At 35.6% G+C, this 16,631-nt stretch overlaps 1 long non-coding RNA gene across 1 annotated transcript in view; it reads right to left on the minus strand.

The window, feature by feature from the left end:
• LOC135289627 (uncharacterized) overlaps positions 1–16,255 on the minus strand; it is a 27,453-nt gene extending 11,198 nt beyond the window's left edge. Inside the window, exon 1 of the long non-coding RNA XR_010352385.1 lies at positions 16,229–16,255. This is a non-coding gene — a long non-coding RNA (uncharacterized LOC135289627). The remainder of the gene's footprint in view (positions 1–16,228) is intronic.
• Positions 16,256–16,631: the final 376 nt, after the last annotated feature.

The following is a 16,631-nucleotide window of genomic DNA, read 5'->3' on the forward strand; positions in this document are numbered from 1 at the left end:
TTGTAAATCTTAGAAAAGTATTTTTCAGTGTCTGCCACTGTGGGAGTTGTGTCCACAGAGGAAAAACTAGTAGAAGCAGGAAACAAAGTAGGCATCTGGTGAAAACAAAGATTTATTTGTCTACACAACAGTAATATGAAAGGATTTTTTTGGTAACCAGCTATTGCCACATATAGGTAAAGCCTTACAAAAGAAAGGTCTTGTAAAATCTTAGTTCAGGCCTTGTTACTTCAACTAAGTTCCTATGAGAAAAGAATGAGTGAGAATCAGCTTGCAATCAATCTATTCTTGATGGAAAACAATTTGCACCTATGAGGAGAAAAGATTCTGCCTGTGTGAAACAGCTTCTTCCCAGGGGACAAAAAACGTAAACATCTGTAAAGAGGAAAGCCCTTACAATGTACGTACATGAACAGCTACTAACCAATGAACTGAGTGGAGAAAGATTACTGACCAATTGGAATTAAACTCAGTGCCCTCTGACAACCATATCAATATGGGCTATGAACATTAAAATTTGGCTTTTGCTGCTTGAACTTTGAAGTGCTGTGTCTGTCTTTGTCTGTCCTCACAGTGCCAGCTATGACTTTTTTCTTGTCAGCAACCCTGGTGAGGCAACTGGCTTACAGAACCTATAGTCTGAAATGAATCAGATCTAAAGGAACAAAGAGATATATATCTAATCCCCTTCAGCATCTTTCTTATTCTTCAAAGAACCTGGCAAACCATTCTGTAGTTCTTTATCACTATAAAGGTTGCACACCCAAGAGGAGAATGGATTCATCGCCAGGTGATTTTTGTGTCCTTTAGCATGACTTCTGAGCAGTCTCTTTGACAAAGAGTTGGAATGGAACTTACGAGATGGTGAACTTGTGACTGAGATTTCCCTCCTGATGAGGACTTTTGATGAACCTTCTCTCTCTTTCAGAAACCCAGTAGTTCTCAAAGTAATAAAAGGCATTTCTCCTAGGCATAGCAGAGTCTTACCTTGAGTCAGCACCAGGCTTCTTCAGTTCATTTGTCTTCTGTTCCTTTCCTAATTACTTCATTTACACTCGGCATATTTGGCAGGTATCTCAGGAGGAAGTCTACACTGGTCAGACCATTAGGATCTTTTAAACTGTGGCCTGAGGTAGGGTTGAGACACCTCCTTATATTACTCATACTTGTTTCCTTTCAGAACATTGAAAGGTCACCGGTACATTAGGTTCTCAATGAAATCAGGTATGAAAAATCCCCAGAGTACATTACCTTATGTTTCTTTCTCAGTATTGATGATAAGAAAAAAAGGAGTCTTACATTTTCATTGGATTTGTTTAGCTCATGGACATAAAACAAGTTTTTTGAAAAGAACTGAAGGAGTAATTGTAAATAAGTCTATAAAGCTGGATTTTTCTCCAGTGAGGTTTGAAAAAATACTTTGATAATCACATACTTTTCTTTGCTATCACAACTCATTAAAAAGAAGATAATTTTATAAGAAGAAAATTTTAGAGCCTCTCAGATCACCTCAGGTGTCATGACATTCTGTCCTTTATTAATTTGAATTTGTCAGACCAGTTACCTTGATAACTGCATGTGCTGCCTGTACAGCACCCACTCTGTGACTTGACAAAAGGACCTCAATTATACTCAAATTATTTTCAGATATGTACTTCTTCGGAGAAAAACAAATATCTTGACAGGTGAGTTATTTTTTTTTTTTTTTTGGCCTGAACTTCACAAATATCAGACAACAAACCCTGGGAGAAAATGCTATTAGAAACTCTATTTATCTAGGTTCCTCTTTAGCTGGGTAATTAACACTTGTTTTGCTTGTTCGATGTCACCATGTATATAACTCTTCGTGAATCTTGTCACAGATTGTTCTCTTGTCCCAGGCCTTGTCTTCTGGTGAAGATTTTCAAACTATCAAGGCAGTATTTCTCTAGTTGTAACAGGAATTCAACTTCCTTTATCTCCACTGATTTGAATATCAGTTAAGTGTTGTGAAGACATTGCTTTCTCACACAGAGAAGTTCATAAAGTCAGTGACACTGTAATTTTAGGATGTTTTCAGATTCTTGTGGTGATGGGAGCTATATATGTAAATAAAATAATGAGTTTGCTATACTGAAAAAAACCAACATCTCCTACCAGGAAGACCACAACAGACCTTTAAAAATCAATAAAAAGCTTGTTTTGGAGCTTGCATGCATTATAGCATATGCTTCAAATTGACCTAGTGCTCTCTTACACTAGGAAAAAGTAGATGTATCATGTTATAGAAAATCAAGTGTACATTAACAATGCTATTTGGAAGTCTTACTGAATCATACATGTGACACTGCCTTTAGGGCACCACAGAAGTAAAACATATCTTCAGTTTCCAAGAACACACTTATCCATCACTAGCTTCACTAAATAACAGTAAAATATGAAGGTATATGAGCCCATCTAATTAATTACATTAAAAAGAACTGTAATTGAGAGATTAGTACAGGGAATTTGGGCTTAACTTTTGCCTCTTCCTCTCTTGTCCAAATTGTGAGAACCATCTTTTCTTCCTCCATGTCTGACAATAACTCAGACTAAGTAATAAAAAGGTGCTAGGTACATTTTTACTTTGTGTTTTCCTTCTCTTGAATTTTTTCATCCTAGCACAAAAACCAGTGACTTCCTCTTCCCTACCCCAACACTTTTCAGTACTGGTTTTGCTTTTTTCCTACTGCAGGTCTCCTGGATATCACCCAAGTAGGATATAAAGGTTAGTAGGTTAGTAGGCCAGTAAGGTAGAGTCCAGATGAGTCTCTCCATTAAGTGCTGTTTACAAGTTGCTTCAAGGATATTTCCTCTAGTGCCTCTAATACAGTATGATGGCTAAACATCTCTCTTAGGTCCTTCTGACAATGAAATCAAGGCAAGAAACAAATTTGACCATCTGTTGCAAAGGGGCCTGGTGTAGCATGGTTAAACCATGTAACTGGTTTTGCTGCCAGTTTTTCATGTCACAGATTGGATTACTTTAATGTAATGGTTTGCATACTCTTCTCCAGAAAGAGAAGAATATGTAAATATTCTTCTGAAATATAAGTTGGTGTCTGAGCCCACTGACCACACTACTACAATTACCTTGTCTAAAATCAGTTCCATGCCAAAATATTTTGGAATAATCTATCTCAGAAGAGTTTCTTTCACATCATTCATGTAGAAGCTGCCAGACAGAGTCCAATCCATCAGAGTTTATCAGAAACCACAGGTATCCATTAGTTTTGATACCCAAAGAATTGACAGGTCTTTGTTATTTTGCTGTCTGCTCTGCAGGGGTACTTACCATGAGGTGAAACAGGCATTTATCTTCAAGGAAGGCAGAATTTCGTTGCATATCTCTGTCTGCAGCCAAACTTCAAAACAGCTCTCACAGCCTTTGTGTGCCTAGCCAGTGCTATAGGACAGTGTAGGCATTTGTTTTACAAGTTATCTGCTTTATGACTGAATTCACACAGATAAGAGAACTCCAAATACTGAATCTGTGACAATTGCTTTCAAAAATTCACAGAGCAAAAAGGTCATAAGGCAAAGCAGGCATTATTCTAGAGCAAGGACATTTACACTTAGACACAGTTTGTGACTGAGTCTCAGAAAACAAAAACTATTGTGTTATGTTGTAAATGGGGAATGGGAGAAAACAGCCTAAAAGCAATGTGGTATTTACAATCTTATATTTCATATTGGGATTTTGTTATTTCTTTTTCTTTCTATTTAAACTTTTACATCAGTTTTGATTTTCTAGCAAGAGTGAGTAAACTCTTTGGCAGAAGTTCACACTTGCTTTTCTGCAGAGAACAGACAGATAGAGCAATGTTCCAGTCTGATCACTGATTTAGACTTCATTGTATTAATCATCATGTGAACTGCTGATCCATGTGGCTAATTATAGCAGCAAATCTTTATTGCCTTTTGCTCAGGAAAATTGTTAATAAAAAACAGTCTTTCTTATCAGAAAGGTAGTATGAAAGAAGTCCTGTGGGTTTTTTTGTTCACTTTGTATTAAATTCCTTTCTCTTTTTGAAGCAAGAATGAAATTAGCATTGGTTCTTTAAATGAGAATTGACTTGTGTTGTGTTTTTTGTTCTTGTTGCTTAGCAGCAGCAATGCAGGCACATGGGTGGGTCTGCTTCCAGACCACTTCTACTGGGATTTGAGATCTTCAGGGCATTTTCAACATTAACGAGATAATGTTGAATCAGATGTTCTTTCAAAAAAAACCAAAAAACAAACCAAGATCCTGAAGTTAAGTCACTGTTACTTATTTTAACTGTAAAGTGGTTAAAAAGAAGGACAGATAAATGTGGTGATGCCTGCTATGCAAGACAAATTCATGTGTCATGGTGTCAATGCAATTTTAAATTCAATAGTTGTATATAATTTTCTTTTGTCTTGTTTTAGGAAAACAAGACAAATTCTATAAACTGAAATAATTGGAGAATTTGAAAAGCTTAGGAATGAAAGATGTAAATTTTTTAGGAGTATCTACCATTAAGTGGTTGTGGTTGTAAATGATTAACAGTTCCATTTGCTATGAAAGTCTAAACCCCTGAAAAAGCAGGGAATTTAGATCTTCTATCTTGTCTTTGCCTGTCTGCTATAAGGGAATGCCTGCAAAGACAGCATGAAATCAATATCTCTTCTCTATGATTTCTGGACTTTGAGACATATTTATATGCAGCATCTGGCTGCTGGAGGTCACAGAAGATTTGTTTACACCTCTTTTACTACAACTCAGTTGCTTTAGTGGATTTAGTAGAGGAAGAAACTTCAGATTCTCTATATATTTGCATTACATATAAAAGTACATGTTCATTGAAAAAGAGGAATATGCAGGAAAAGACACTTAGGTAACTAACCAACTGAGTTTGTTGCAGTAGGAATTGTTGTATGCAGACCCATGACCAGCAGTCTATTAATGTTGGTTATAATGTAAAACTAATTTGTTCCCTATAGGGACATAAATATTTAAATTATTTTAATGGGCCATTAAGTGAAATAATCAATTTCTGTCCATTTAAAAATTAATTTAAAATATTATAAATTTTTTACATTTTTCCAAACTTTTAAAAACCCCACTTATTTTAAAGATTTTAAAAAAGTTGTTGTTGAGATACTTTTACAATCATATCAGTTGTGATCATTCAGGAGGACATGTTGGCTAGGTTTAGAAGATAGAAAGTAGATGCAGAATGGGCTACTCAGTTCTGCAATTTTTAACAAGTTTATCTTTCTCAGACTTTCCAAACCACTTCTGTTTTACCTCATATTAAAGCATGAGTTTAAATTCCACGAATTGAACTAGTTTAAAGATTTTTGTGGACCAAAAAATCTCTCATTGCCACCCCTGTGCATCCAAAATTATGTGTTACTAAGCATCTGTCAAAATGAACTAAATTTGTTTGTCTAAATATTTAAATCACTAGGAAAAACATTTCAGACTTGTAAATGAGAAAAGGTAGTACACTGGAGAGTGATATTATACTGTGGTTATTACTTTGTCTGGAAAAAAATCAATACAAATGGCATGAACCTGTAGCAAGTAGAGTAAGAAATACATTTAAGGTTGGATGACGTTCATTTACCTGTCAGTCCTGTACATTCATATGGATTATTTGGTATGCTAAGGATTTTATGGGGTAGTTCACTCAAGTCCACGCTAATGGATGGTCTGGGGCAGGGGGAGCAAGCAAATGTACTTTATTTACCATTAGTGCCATTATAAATATTTTAGACAGCTGAATATTTGTTTCTAGTAAATTTCCTAACTTTACTTCAGCCTTATTTTAATGACTGCAAAACTACTTCTTTACCAAACTCTGGTAAACCAGTATTATTTCTGTAAGCAAAAGTCAAAACAGGTTTGACTTTTATGTAGGAAGGTTCAAAATAACAAACATTTGTTATTTTGAACCTTCCTACATAAAAGTCAAACCTGTTATCCATACCTGACTTTTGTATAGATGCTCTGAAAGTGAAAGTCAATTACATCCTAAGACAAAAAGCAGTGACCTATGTAAATTTTTTCTTCCTACTAATTACTTTTTTCCTTGATTGTTAGATCAGTACATTATGTATTGTTTCTGTGTTTCTGTTTCTAAGACAAATTAGAACCACAGTTGTTGTTAGCTGTTTTCCAAAATTATTATCTTTCCCAACTGGTGACTTTATTAGCTGAGCTTGCTTGGTATAATGTATAAGTATTAAATTTTAATTGACCTTCCGCACAAAGATACCTTCCTTTCTGTATCAAAAGATGACATGCTGATCACCACAGTATTTGGTTAGATCAAAGAAAAGGCCTCCAGTAGCCATTTATAATTAGAATGCATAAAGAAGTCTTCCTTCAGCTCCAGTTCAAATACAAACTGAGCGCTTCCCAGGGTCAAGGCTCCCGCACTGCAAAAGTCAGTCCTGGATCTGAGCTGAGGAATCTGAGAAATTCACAAGTCTGGCCAATTAGTCTGGCAAGAGTAATCACTGACATCAGTCATACAAGCCTCTGCTTTCATGACTCATTCTTTTAACCTCCAATCTATCAGGTGCCATGCTGAGTCCTGCGATCACATCATTATTTTGTTTGTAAAGAGGAAATCAGGAAACAAACTGTGGTAAGGAGTTTGTTTCAGAAAAAAAACCAACTATTTTGAGCTAAAATTAAATACACTATTCCTAACTGACTTTCCTATTAAACATTAATTAACTAAAAGCTACTTGTAAATAAATCATTGTTCTGGGTACTCAAAGGCGTATTTTATAAGGTCAATCTCTTTGGTAGATGGCTATATAAAGACTGCAGAATGGGTAATTTTTTAAAGCACTATATTATTGAGTTTTAATCTGTGCCATAAACATCTTGTTTCTCACCAGTCTCTAGGGGAGATCCACCTTGAGAGAAACACTCACTCCATACATAAGCACCAAAATAAGGTCCATATGCAGAATTCACATATGGTTTTTGTACTTTCCCACAAATGTGACTATTTCCTAGAAATTTGAATTTGTTTTATTTATTCTTCCCTAATTCATGGCATGTGAGACTATTCACAGTCATATTCAAAACATATTCTTTTCAAGGGAATGTTTTAAAGAAGCAAGAGAATTATTCCATTTTAATCAAATGGATAAAGATATTATCTGGGATGTCTGTAGGTAAGGAATGTACACTGAAGTATGGAAATGTATGGTTTCTATGACAAGCTTATTTGTTTGGGGCTTTTTTAAGATGTCATAGCAGAACATTCATGTTGGCCAGAGTAATACCAGTGTAAGTCAGAAAAAGTGAGTAATAGCAACTAATTTTTATTTGGTAACCACATGTGAAATCTCTTGTGGTTCAACAATGACAGTTAGTGACCTCGAAAATTGCTGTCTTAGAGACAGACCCAGGGTATTTATTTTAAACAGGAAGACTTAATAATGCCCTACTGTTGGGAAATTACAACATATAAGTGATTTAAATGTCAGAGCCCTTTGTCTGCTTCATTTTTTCAAATATTATGTCTCTGCAGATTTTATAAAATATGTTATAGTCTGTAAAAAGATTTTATGGTCAAGGGTTGCTGAATCATTCAATATTTTCAGTTACACAGTGTCTACATATCTCCTTTGACAACTCTTCATTGTGATAAAATGTATGGGAATAAACATATACAGTGAATGTCTATCCTAATTTGTCAGCTTTAAAGGAATCCTGTTCACTATCAGTTTTTTTGTAATTAAAGTGAGCACATTGTTATTAGAAGTAATGGCATAGTTGGTAGTTTTTATTGATTAACAACATACATTAGAAAGAGATAAATGACCAATCTAATTGTTTGTGGATTATTGTTTCCTGTGCAGTCATTACACTGGGTCACACTGAAATAACGGATACATTTCTCAAAGAAAGCAAATATTGCTTTTTATTAGCTGAGCCAAATGTTTGTGCATGCTGATAGAAAAACATCTAGGTGCAGGTCTTCCTGGGTACATAAATAAAGACTCAAGGGCAGGAGTCGAGTTGTAGACCCAGGAACACTGAGAGATATCAGGAGGACACATTCCTCAGTAAAAGGATGAGTGACAGAACCAAAGAATCATTTGGTTGAAAGGGACTCCTTATATCAGCTGGTCCCACCCTTGATTCAAAGCAGGGGAATTGCAATGTTTGTCAGGTTGCTCAGGTTGCTGCCTTTCCAACATCTCCATCAACTAAGGTTCTGGCATCTCTTTGGGCAATATGCTATAGTATTTGGCTGCCCTCATGGTGACTTTTATTTCTTAATATTTAGTAGGAATTTATTTTATAATACTTCTCCAAATGGAGTTTGAGTTGTTCTCCATAAGTATCAATATGTAGTTGAAGACATCAGTAAAATTTTTGATCTTTTCTTACAACTAAAGAAACTCAGCTACCTTAGTGTCTTCCCTCACATCCTTTACTCCAGCACACTGGCCAACCTGTGGCACTCCATAGGGCATCTCCTGTTTTTCTGCTTTGTGTTGAAAAGGCTCCAAACTGGACAGAGTGCTCCAAATGTAGATTGATAAATGCAGACAGAAGGGAATAATTGGTTTTATTTCTGTTTGTGTTTTTATTAAACCTTGCTCTCTTTTTCACTTTACATGTACTTTTGCATGTAATGGCATTATTTTGCTTCTTTTCAACAATGATAATGGTGAACCCAGGCCCTCCATCTGTCCTGGTTTTGGCTGAGATGGAGTTAATTTTATTCACAATAGCTTTTATGGGGCTTTTGCATTTGTGCTGGAGACTGTTGATAACCCTGAGACATTTTAGTTATGGTTGAGCAGAACTTACAGACAGTTAGACAGTTAGAGCCCTTTTTGCTCCTCACACCACCTCACCAGTGTGAGGATATCCCTTCAGAAACTTGGGTTCAGATGTCTCAGCCAAGTCTTCTCCCAACTCCTTGTGCATACCCAGCCATCCTCAGTGAGGGTGAGACAGGTGATCCCAATTTCCAAAGGGATATCCCACATCATGTGGTGTCATGTTTAGCTTATATAGCTGGTGGAAGAAGAAAGGGGAGATGTTTGGAGTGATGAAATGTGTCCTCCCTAGTCACAGCAATGTGTGATGAAGCCCTGCTTTCCTAGGGATGGATGAACACCTGCTTGCCCATGGGAGACAGTGAACAAATTCAGGTTTTCTTTTTTTTCTGGACTTGCATGCACAGCCTATGCTTTACTTATTAAATTGTCCTTACCTCAACCCATGAGTTTTCTCATTTTTTCTCTTCTTCTCTCCCCCATTTCACTGTGAAGGGAGTGAGTGAGAGGCTGGGTGGTGTTTAGTTGCCCGGTGGGATGAAATTACGACACTATCCAAAGTAATTCAGCTTCTAACTTTATTCCAAACTAAAATTTTTCCTGGTGAGAATGTTGTCTAATTCTTTTATTGTAAGTACATCTGTACACCCCTAGATACCAACAGTATATTAGAGGATGGGTCACTCAGTTACTACAATGGAATTAATTTTGCAAAGTTTAGAAGTAGTTCTCAAAACTCTCTATTTTCTTTGCTTCTGTAAAAGGGCTATATTTAGATTCCAGGTGTTCTGTGAGACATGATGAGAACTTTAGGATTCTGGAATCAAAATTCAAAACTTTTGGGTCAGATTCCCTTTGAGGAGGAACTTAAAGTGGTCACTATCCTTTTGAACAAATTTCACTTCAGATACTCTCTAATAGGATCTTTAGGACACACAGTTAATGTGAAAGCAGATATTTGCTACCTTGAAGAAACTGAGTTACGCCCAGTTGCTATGCACATGCTAGAAACAATGAACTGTGAATCCACCCATAATCAGCTGAAGAGGAAAAAGAAGTAATGCCAACAATGAAGAAATCAGACATATTCCATGTAGTGGTTTTGGTTTGCCAATTTGAGATCACTTCTGTGATGCTGAACCAGCACATTTCCTCATCTCCCTGCTAACTTCAGAGAAACAACTCTGAAAACTTCTGAAAATTTATGGAAAAGAAGGGATGAGAGTGCCACTAGATAAAAGAAAAAAAAGAAGTACAAAAAATAGGGGTTGAAATACTCCTCTGTGATATGGATAAGGGAAGGTTAAATAAGAAAAGGTAAATGTCTCTCTTTGCTTGTTTGAAAAAAGGGTTCACAAGGTACTAGTCAGTAGGTTTGGCATGGACTGGCACCTACCTAAATTTTGCACAAATAATTAAAAATTCATTTTAGCCAGAGGAGAGATAGAAGCACCCTGGTCTCATAGTACTCATAGTGTACTGGCTGGGATAGTTGAGAGATGCAACACAAGGTTATAGGTTCAGTTTAAAGTCTCAGCCTTTGGACTGTGCTAGAATGTCTCTTCATTTTTTTCTTTGAAATGTTCTACTGCACACCTGAGAGATATTACTGTCCATAAAAATTTTTCAAACTATTTTTTTTGCCAACAATTTTAGTTCTGACAAGTCACTGTTTTCTAACTGAAAAATAGTTTTAGAAAAACCACCCTTTTCCATTTTAACTACAAAATTTTTTTCTGAAATGATCCTAACTTTTATACCTGCTTTGTAGTCATTTCAGGGGAGTAAAATTACTCGTACCATGGAATTTCATCAGAACAGATGAAAAATCTGAGTGAGAGGCATAATGAATAGGTACAGCAGTATTTTATAGCTCAGACAAGCTATATGCCAGAGGAGTGGAGATATTCATAATCCTGAACTCTGCAATTGAATAGAGATGGAGTTAGGTATTGTGGCAATGGCAACACAATTTGGCATTGTTTTTTTCTGAGGGTTGCTGGGTTCAAGAATATAAATTTCTGAGGGAACCAATCATGATGGAGATTTTGCTGTATCAGAACTATCAGACATTTTTTTTCCTTCATATGACCACAACTGAAGCAAGGGAAGACTCTCTTCTACTCTTAGGCTTGTACTCTCTAGCCTAAGAACTACAGGACTATTTAATAGTAATAGTAATAATATTTTTACTTTAATGTATACACTAATGTATACACTTCATACTCATTGAGAATATGCATAGTATTTTCTTTGGGTTAAATGTCATAAAATTAACATCTATTTTAAGTTTTGATAGATGTATTTAATAGAAGTAATTTAAAATACTGACATATATCAATGTAATCTTCAAAATTACTTGCAGATTCTCTTTATTTTTTGGGCTGCAAATACATGAAAATTAACTTTTTTTCACATTTGTTATGTCTAGGAAGAATTAATCTATTTAATCTCTTATCCTTTGGGTTTCTTTTAAAAAAAATCTACATTTTTTAAAATTGAAACTAATACAGAAGAATTTAGTTTGTGTTATCTGTATGATCATTAAAACCAGGATTTTTAAATGATAATAACAAAGATTGGTTGATTCAGTCCATTATATTACAAAACAGCTACTCTTTAACCTTTAGTATTTTTATAAAATCTATATTCATCATGTAAAATCATATCTATTCCTTATTTGATCATGTTTCCCCAGGCATGTGGTAGGAAACCAGTTCTTCTGGTGTTTTCTCTATGGCCAGATTGTTCCCTTTAAAACAAGGTAGGAGGGAATGCCAACTATGCACTTTACTACAGCAGCATATGCTGATCAGTGGAGCTCAGGGTGTAGTTACATATGTTGTTTTATCCTACATTATGTCCTTCTATTTTCTTACATTTTGTATTTCAGTTCGAACTCAAAATCAAACATATAGACCCATTACTGGTATTCCCTGTTGATGTTCTATTCCTAGGATCCTAAATCAGCTCTATTATAAATTAGTGTATTTCTCTGCATTAGCCTTAAATGATTGCAGTCAAATACTCTTTTTATTAAGAAGTATTTCCTGTAATCTCTCTTTTTTTTTACTTAACCCTATAACCTAATTCAAAACATAAAAAAAAAAAATGCAGTAAATTTAATCTAAGATGAAGGGTGAAAAACTATTCAGGAATCCCCTGATTCATAATCTAGTTATGTGCTCAATTAGGTAAGGCATGTCTGGTCTAGGAATGAAAATCAATAGTACCTGTTGTTCTCAGTGCAGGGTGTAAATGTTTGACACACTGTGGAGTCACAGATCAGCCGAGGTGGAATGGCACCTCTGGGGATCATCTTGCCCAACCTCTGCTCAGAGCAGGGTCTGCTGGAAAAGGTTGGCCAGCTGGTGTTTGAGTATTTCCAAAGCTGGATAGTCTATTAATTAATTGAGAAGCTTCTTGCAGTATTTGACCACCATCACAGTTAAAGCCTCCTTATTTTAAAGTGGAATTCCCCATAATTCTCTGTGTGTGTTGCCATTTGCAACTGGGTACTGCTGAGAAGAGGCTCTCTCTGTCTTTTTGAATCCTTGGCATCTCGGATTTTTTAATAGGCATCAATGATATCTCCCCTGTGTCTTCTATGTTTTTGCATACTGTGAAAAATAAGGGGATGTGCTATCAGATGGGCAGAGGCACAAGAGAAATAGTGTTCCATACTCCCAATACAATATTTGATTTACAAGTATCTTGCATATAATGCACATTCACTTACACAAACAACACCTTGGAAGTTCTGACAGCCAAAGTAGAGGATATTTCTGGTTTAAAATGGAGATTCCCAGACTTGTATATGTGTACCTTGTGGCTCTGTCTTTTTCATGTCCTCCTCATTTACCTTCTACCTCTATCACTGACTTCATCATCATGGGCACTCATGCCTTTCCTGCACCTACACAGGCATGTGTCACTGCTTGTTTCAGAAAGTGGTACAAGACCTGGAGTGACCCTGACTCTCCTTTGTTCAGCTTCTTTGTACCACACCACTGAGGATCACTCTCACTTTCTTCACCCTACATTTGTTTAATGAATGTCAACCCTGAAGACCCAGAACAGCAGCTGAGCAGTTCCCTGTGTGTTTTAGTCAATACCATCCCATAAAAGACAACTTAGCTTGTGTATGTTGTGCTATTATAAAGATAAAAATAACACTGTTTGGAAGTTTCAGTCTCTGAAAAGATAAGCCTGTGTCAGTGAGAGTTGGTCCCAAGCTGATTCACTTCTCCTTTTCAGTAGCAGTAAATTATCTTTGACAGGTCACTGTGCTTAGGAGAGTGCAATAATTCTAGTTCTGGAGCTAGCTGAAGAATCTGTAGAGTATAGACATACTCTATATACATGTATTCCCTGTATAACTTTCCAGCACTCCCTTAAAAAATCCCAACTTTCACTTGCAAAATAGACTTAGGTGCTGTGCCTGGTCAGGAACAATACTGGAACTGGTCTTGAGGTGAGGGTGATAAGTGGATATTCTTACATGTTTGTTTTTTTTGGTCAGTAGACAGGTTCTGCTGTTATGTGCTCTGTAACATCTCTAGGATGTATTTGCTTTCCTTCCTCTGGGCCTGTTCTTACAACCTGTGATGCTTGTTTGCTGGTGTCACACACAAGTCCTATATTACACATAAGATATTAAGAGCATACATATTATTGTGAACAAATCTCAGAGATGGTTTCTGTACATCCAGAAACATCTCTTGCCTATTTACTTGAGATAAATTGAAGTAATACCACCAGCTTCAGTGGTCTTTGTTTCTAGAAACATTTTAAGCCTCAGAAATGTGTTGAAGACTTTCTTAAAATTACAGTGTGATTGAAAACAAAACAACAAAAGAAACATGGGGCATCAATGCAGTAGGCATTTCTCAAATTTATTGGGAAATGACAGTCCTTGTCCCACAGGATTATTCTCTCTGATGCTGATCTGGCAGAGAGAGCCATCTCTCTCAGCCCTGAATGGGAAATGTTGATACTTCAGCTTTCTGTCACAGTCAATTCAAGTGGAGCCCAATACAGATACACACATCTGTGTAAACTGTTCTTTGTTTTGCTTCCTAGGATAATTAAGTAAAAGCCTACTAGATGAGCACAATTAGTCAAAATTAATCACTTTCAAGCTAGTTAAATCATGACAGATTTATTGCTTGTATCTATTCCTACATTAGGATTTGTTTTATCAGCAAAAATACCCGAGTAGCTCTTCTGTTTTGGTAAATCATTGCTCTTTTAATGGGAAAATTGTAAATATTTGTTGATTATAATAAATTATTCTTTTAATTAACCTTTAAAAATAAGGTGGTTTTTATTACATTTTGAATGGATGATATTTGGCTACACTTTTTCCAAGCAAATTTTTAAATCTTGGAAGAGTTCAAGGCCAAGTTGGATGGGTGTTTGAGAACCCTGGTCTAGTGAGAGGTGTCCCTGCCCAGGATCTCTAAATTCTCTTCCAACCCAAACCATTCTATATTTCTGTGATTACCCTGATGCCACTCAGCTTCTTTCTGAAAATTTGGGGTATGTAATGAGACTCTGGGAAAAATTGTCTGACATTAACAATGTATGTACTTTTTGACAGAAGATAGGTCTCAGTTTGTAGAGGCAGTTCAGGAATTTAAACACATTATGATGTTCTGTGGTATAAGGAAGAAATTTTTTATGTTGAAGGTGGTGAAAAACTGCAACAGCTTTCCTAGAGAAATGGTGGATACCCCACCTCTGGAAACACTCAAGGTCTGGTTGGGCTAATTTAATCTAATTTAGTTTAAAATATTTTTGCTCATTGCAGCGGAGTTTGAACTAAATTAATTTTAGAGAATGCCTCCCACTCAAACATGCTTGATTCTGTGATTCTGTTTCAAACAAGTTTGGTATCTTCTCTCTGGTGATGAGATTTCACATTAATTACTTGGACAGTCAAGAAAGTAGATTCTGTCTATTACTAACATGTGAAGGATCTGTTACTTATTTGCTTTAAGCCATGCAAAATTTTTCTCTGTGAAGAGCAGTTACAGTTTGCCAAGGTTTGAAGTCACCTTAGGTTTAGCCATCCAGATGTTGAGTTTATAAATTGTTCTGGTTATCTCATTCTGTAATCACTGGGAAGGAAATAAAAGAGGCATTGTCAAAGGATGATTGATTCCACCCAGGAAACTATAATGTGGTCACATTAATTAATTGTTCTTAATGATTAAAGTTATGTGAGATGACTATAAGCACTTGTTGCAAGTACCAAAGACTGCAAAACTGAAAGACTACTGAGCAGATCTTGCAAGGTTGGATAAGAAATCTGATATTCTGTCTCACTGACATTATATGGTAGTTTATCCTCTCTTTTCAATTTAGTAAGGTAAGCCGAGTCCTTTGTAGGCAGATCTCTCTATACTGAGTCTAAACACCTCAAGGACCCCTTAGGTTTGATATCTTGCCTTAAAATATCTTATGTTAAATTAATGCCATTCATGAAGTCTAGAAAGTCGAATGGTTATTTGGATATTATTGTGGTTTTGGGTTCAGGACAATTACTTACTGCTAAAAAACGCTTAAAAACTAGATTAAATGTCTGAAGGTGTATTTTTCAAAACATGACTTTAATGTTTTCAATTAATGACTTTACAGATTTTAATGTTAAAAAACCCCACAATGCTCTAATACATGCAATGATAATAAATATTAGAAAAGCTAATTCAAATGGATGACAGACCCTCTGCATTTTACTGTTATTGTTTCAAGAATGTAGTACTGGGTTGAAAACAGATTTTCTGAAGGAAAAGAACCAAAACCTTGACAATCTTTAATTTTATTTTTGGGTTCAGGTAGAAGTCACTGGGAAAAAAAGCTTAGCTCCTGTGTCAGAGAATAATTGGGAAAATCATAATGCAAAAGAACAAGAAAAGGATACCTTAAATATATATTTCAAAAAATCTCAGTAGAAAGTAACAGGGTGCTGACCTAGAACAGATTGAGATTAATGACAAGTGATTCTGCCGTTGTATTGATCAGTGCCTGTGGCTATTTAGTAGATAATAAAACACACAACATTGGTTAGGGCTACTGGCAAAGTGTTTTAGATGTCAAAGCTTTGGCACTTTTCTAAAGCTCAAAATAAAGCTTTTAATTACTTGTCTATGTTGGAATATATGTATAAACACATGAATGAAATAAATAGTTATGTCTATATAATAAAATGCTTAAGCACTACTGGCAAAGGCATTTATTTAGTAGTACAAAGCCATTTAAGTTTAATACATGTCCTTTAGCACTATTTTAGCAAGCTATCATGTAACTAGTAGATCATACAGTGAATAAAATTAGAAAAATATTATATACATGAAAACCCAAATATTATAGCTCTTATTTTATAGAGACTTATCATAAAAAAGGATATTAAAATGTTCGTTACCTGAAAAATCTGTTCCACACTTAGAATCTTCCTGTGGGGAAAAATATAGATCTGAACTCATTAGCGACACAGTAGAAATTGCTGAAACATTGAAAAGATTTAAGAGAAAATGAATGAAATAGGAAGAAGACATAAAAAAATAAACATCATCATAATGTAAAGAACTAATTATAGTAGCATTGGTTACTTTGGCAAATTGTCATTGGGACTGTAAGACATAATTGAACTTCCAGAAAGTACAGCAATTACCTCAGAAATGAATGTCAGCTTTGTAGAGTCTACCAGGAAGAAAAAAAATAGTGCTGGCACAAGCATAGAAACGTGTTGTGAATTTCTAGGCTTTGTTTTTATCTGGTTTCTGGAGTTGCAAAATAGTCTGTTCTATTTCTTCTTGGAGCAAATA

The sequence above is a fragment of the Passer domesticus genome, chromosome 1, assembly GCF_036417665.1.
Source record: "Passer domesticus isolate bPasDom1 chromosome 1, bPasDom1.hap1, whole genome shotgun sequence".
In the NCBI taxonomy this organism is placed as follows: domain Eukaryota; kingdom Metazoa; phylum Chordata; class Aves; order Passeriformes; family Passeridae; genus Passer; species Passer domesticus.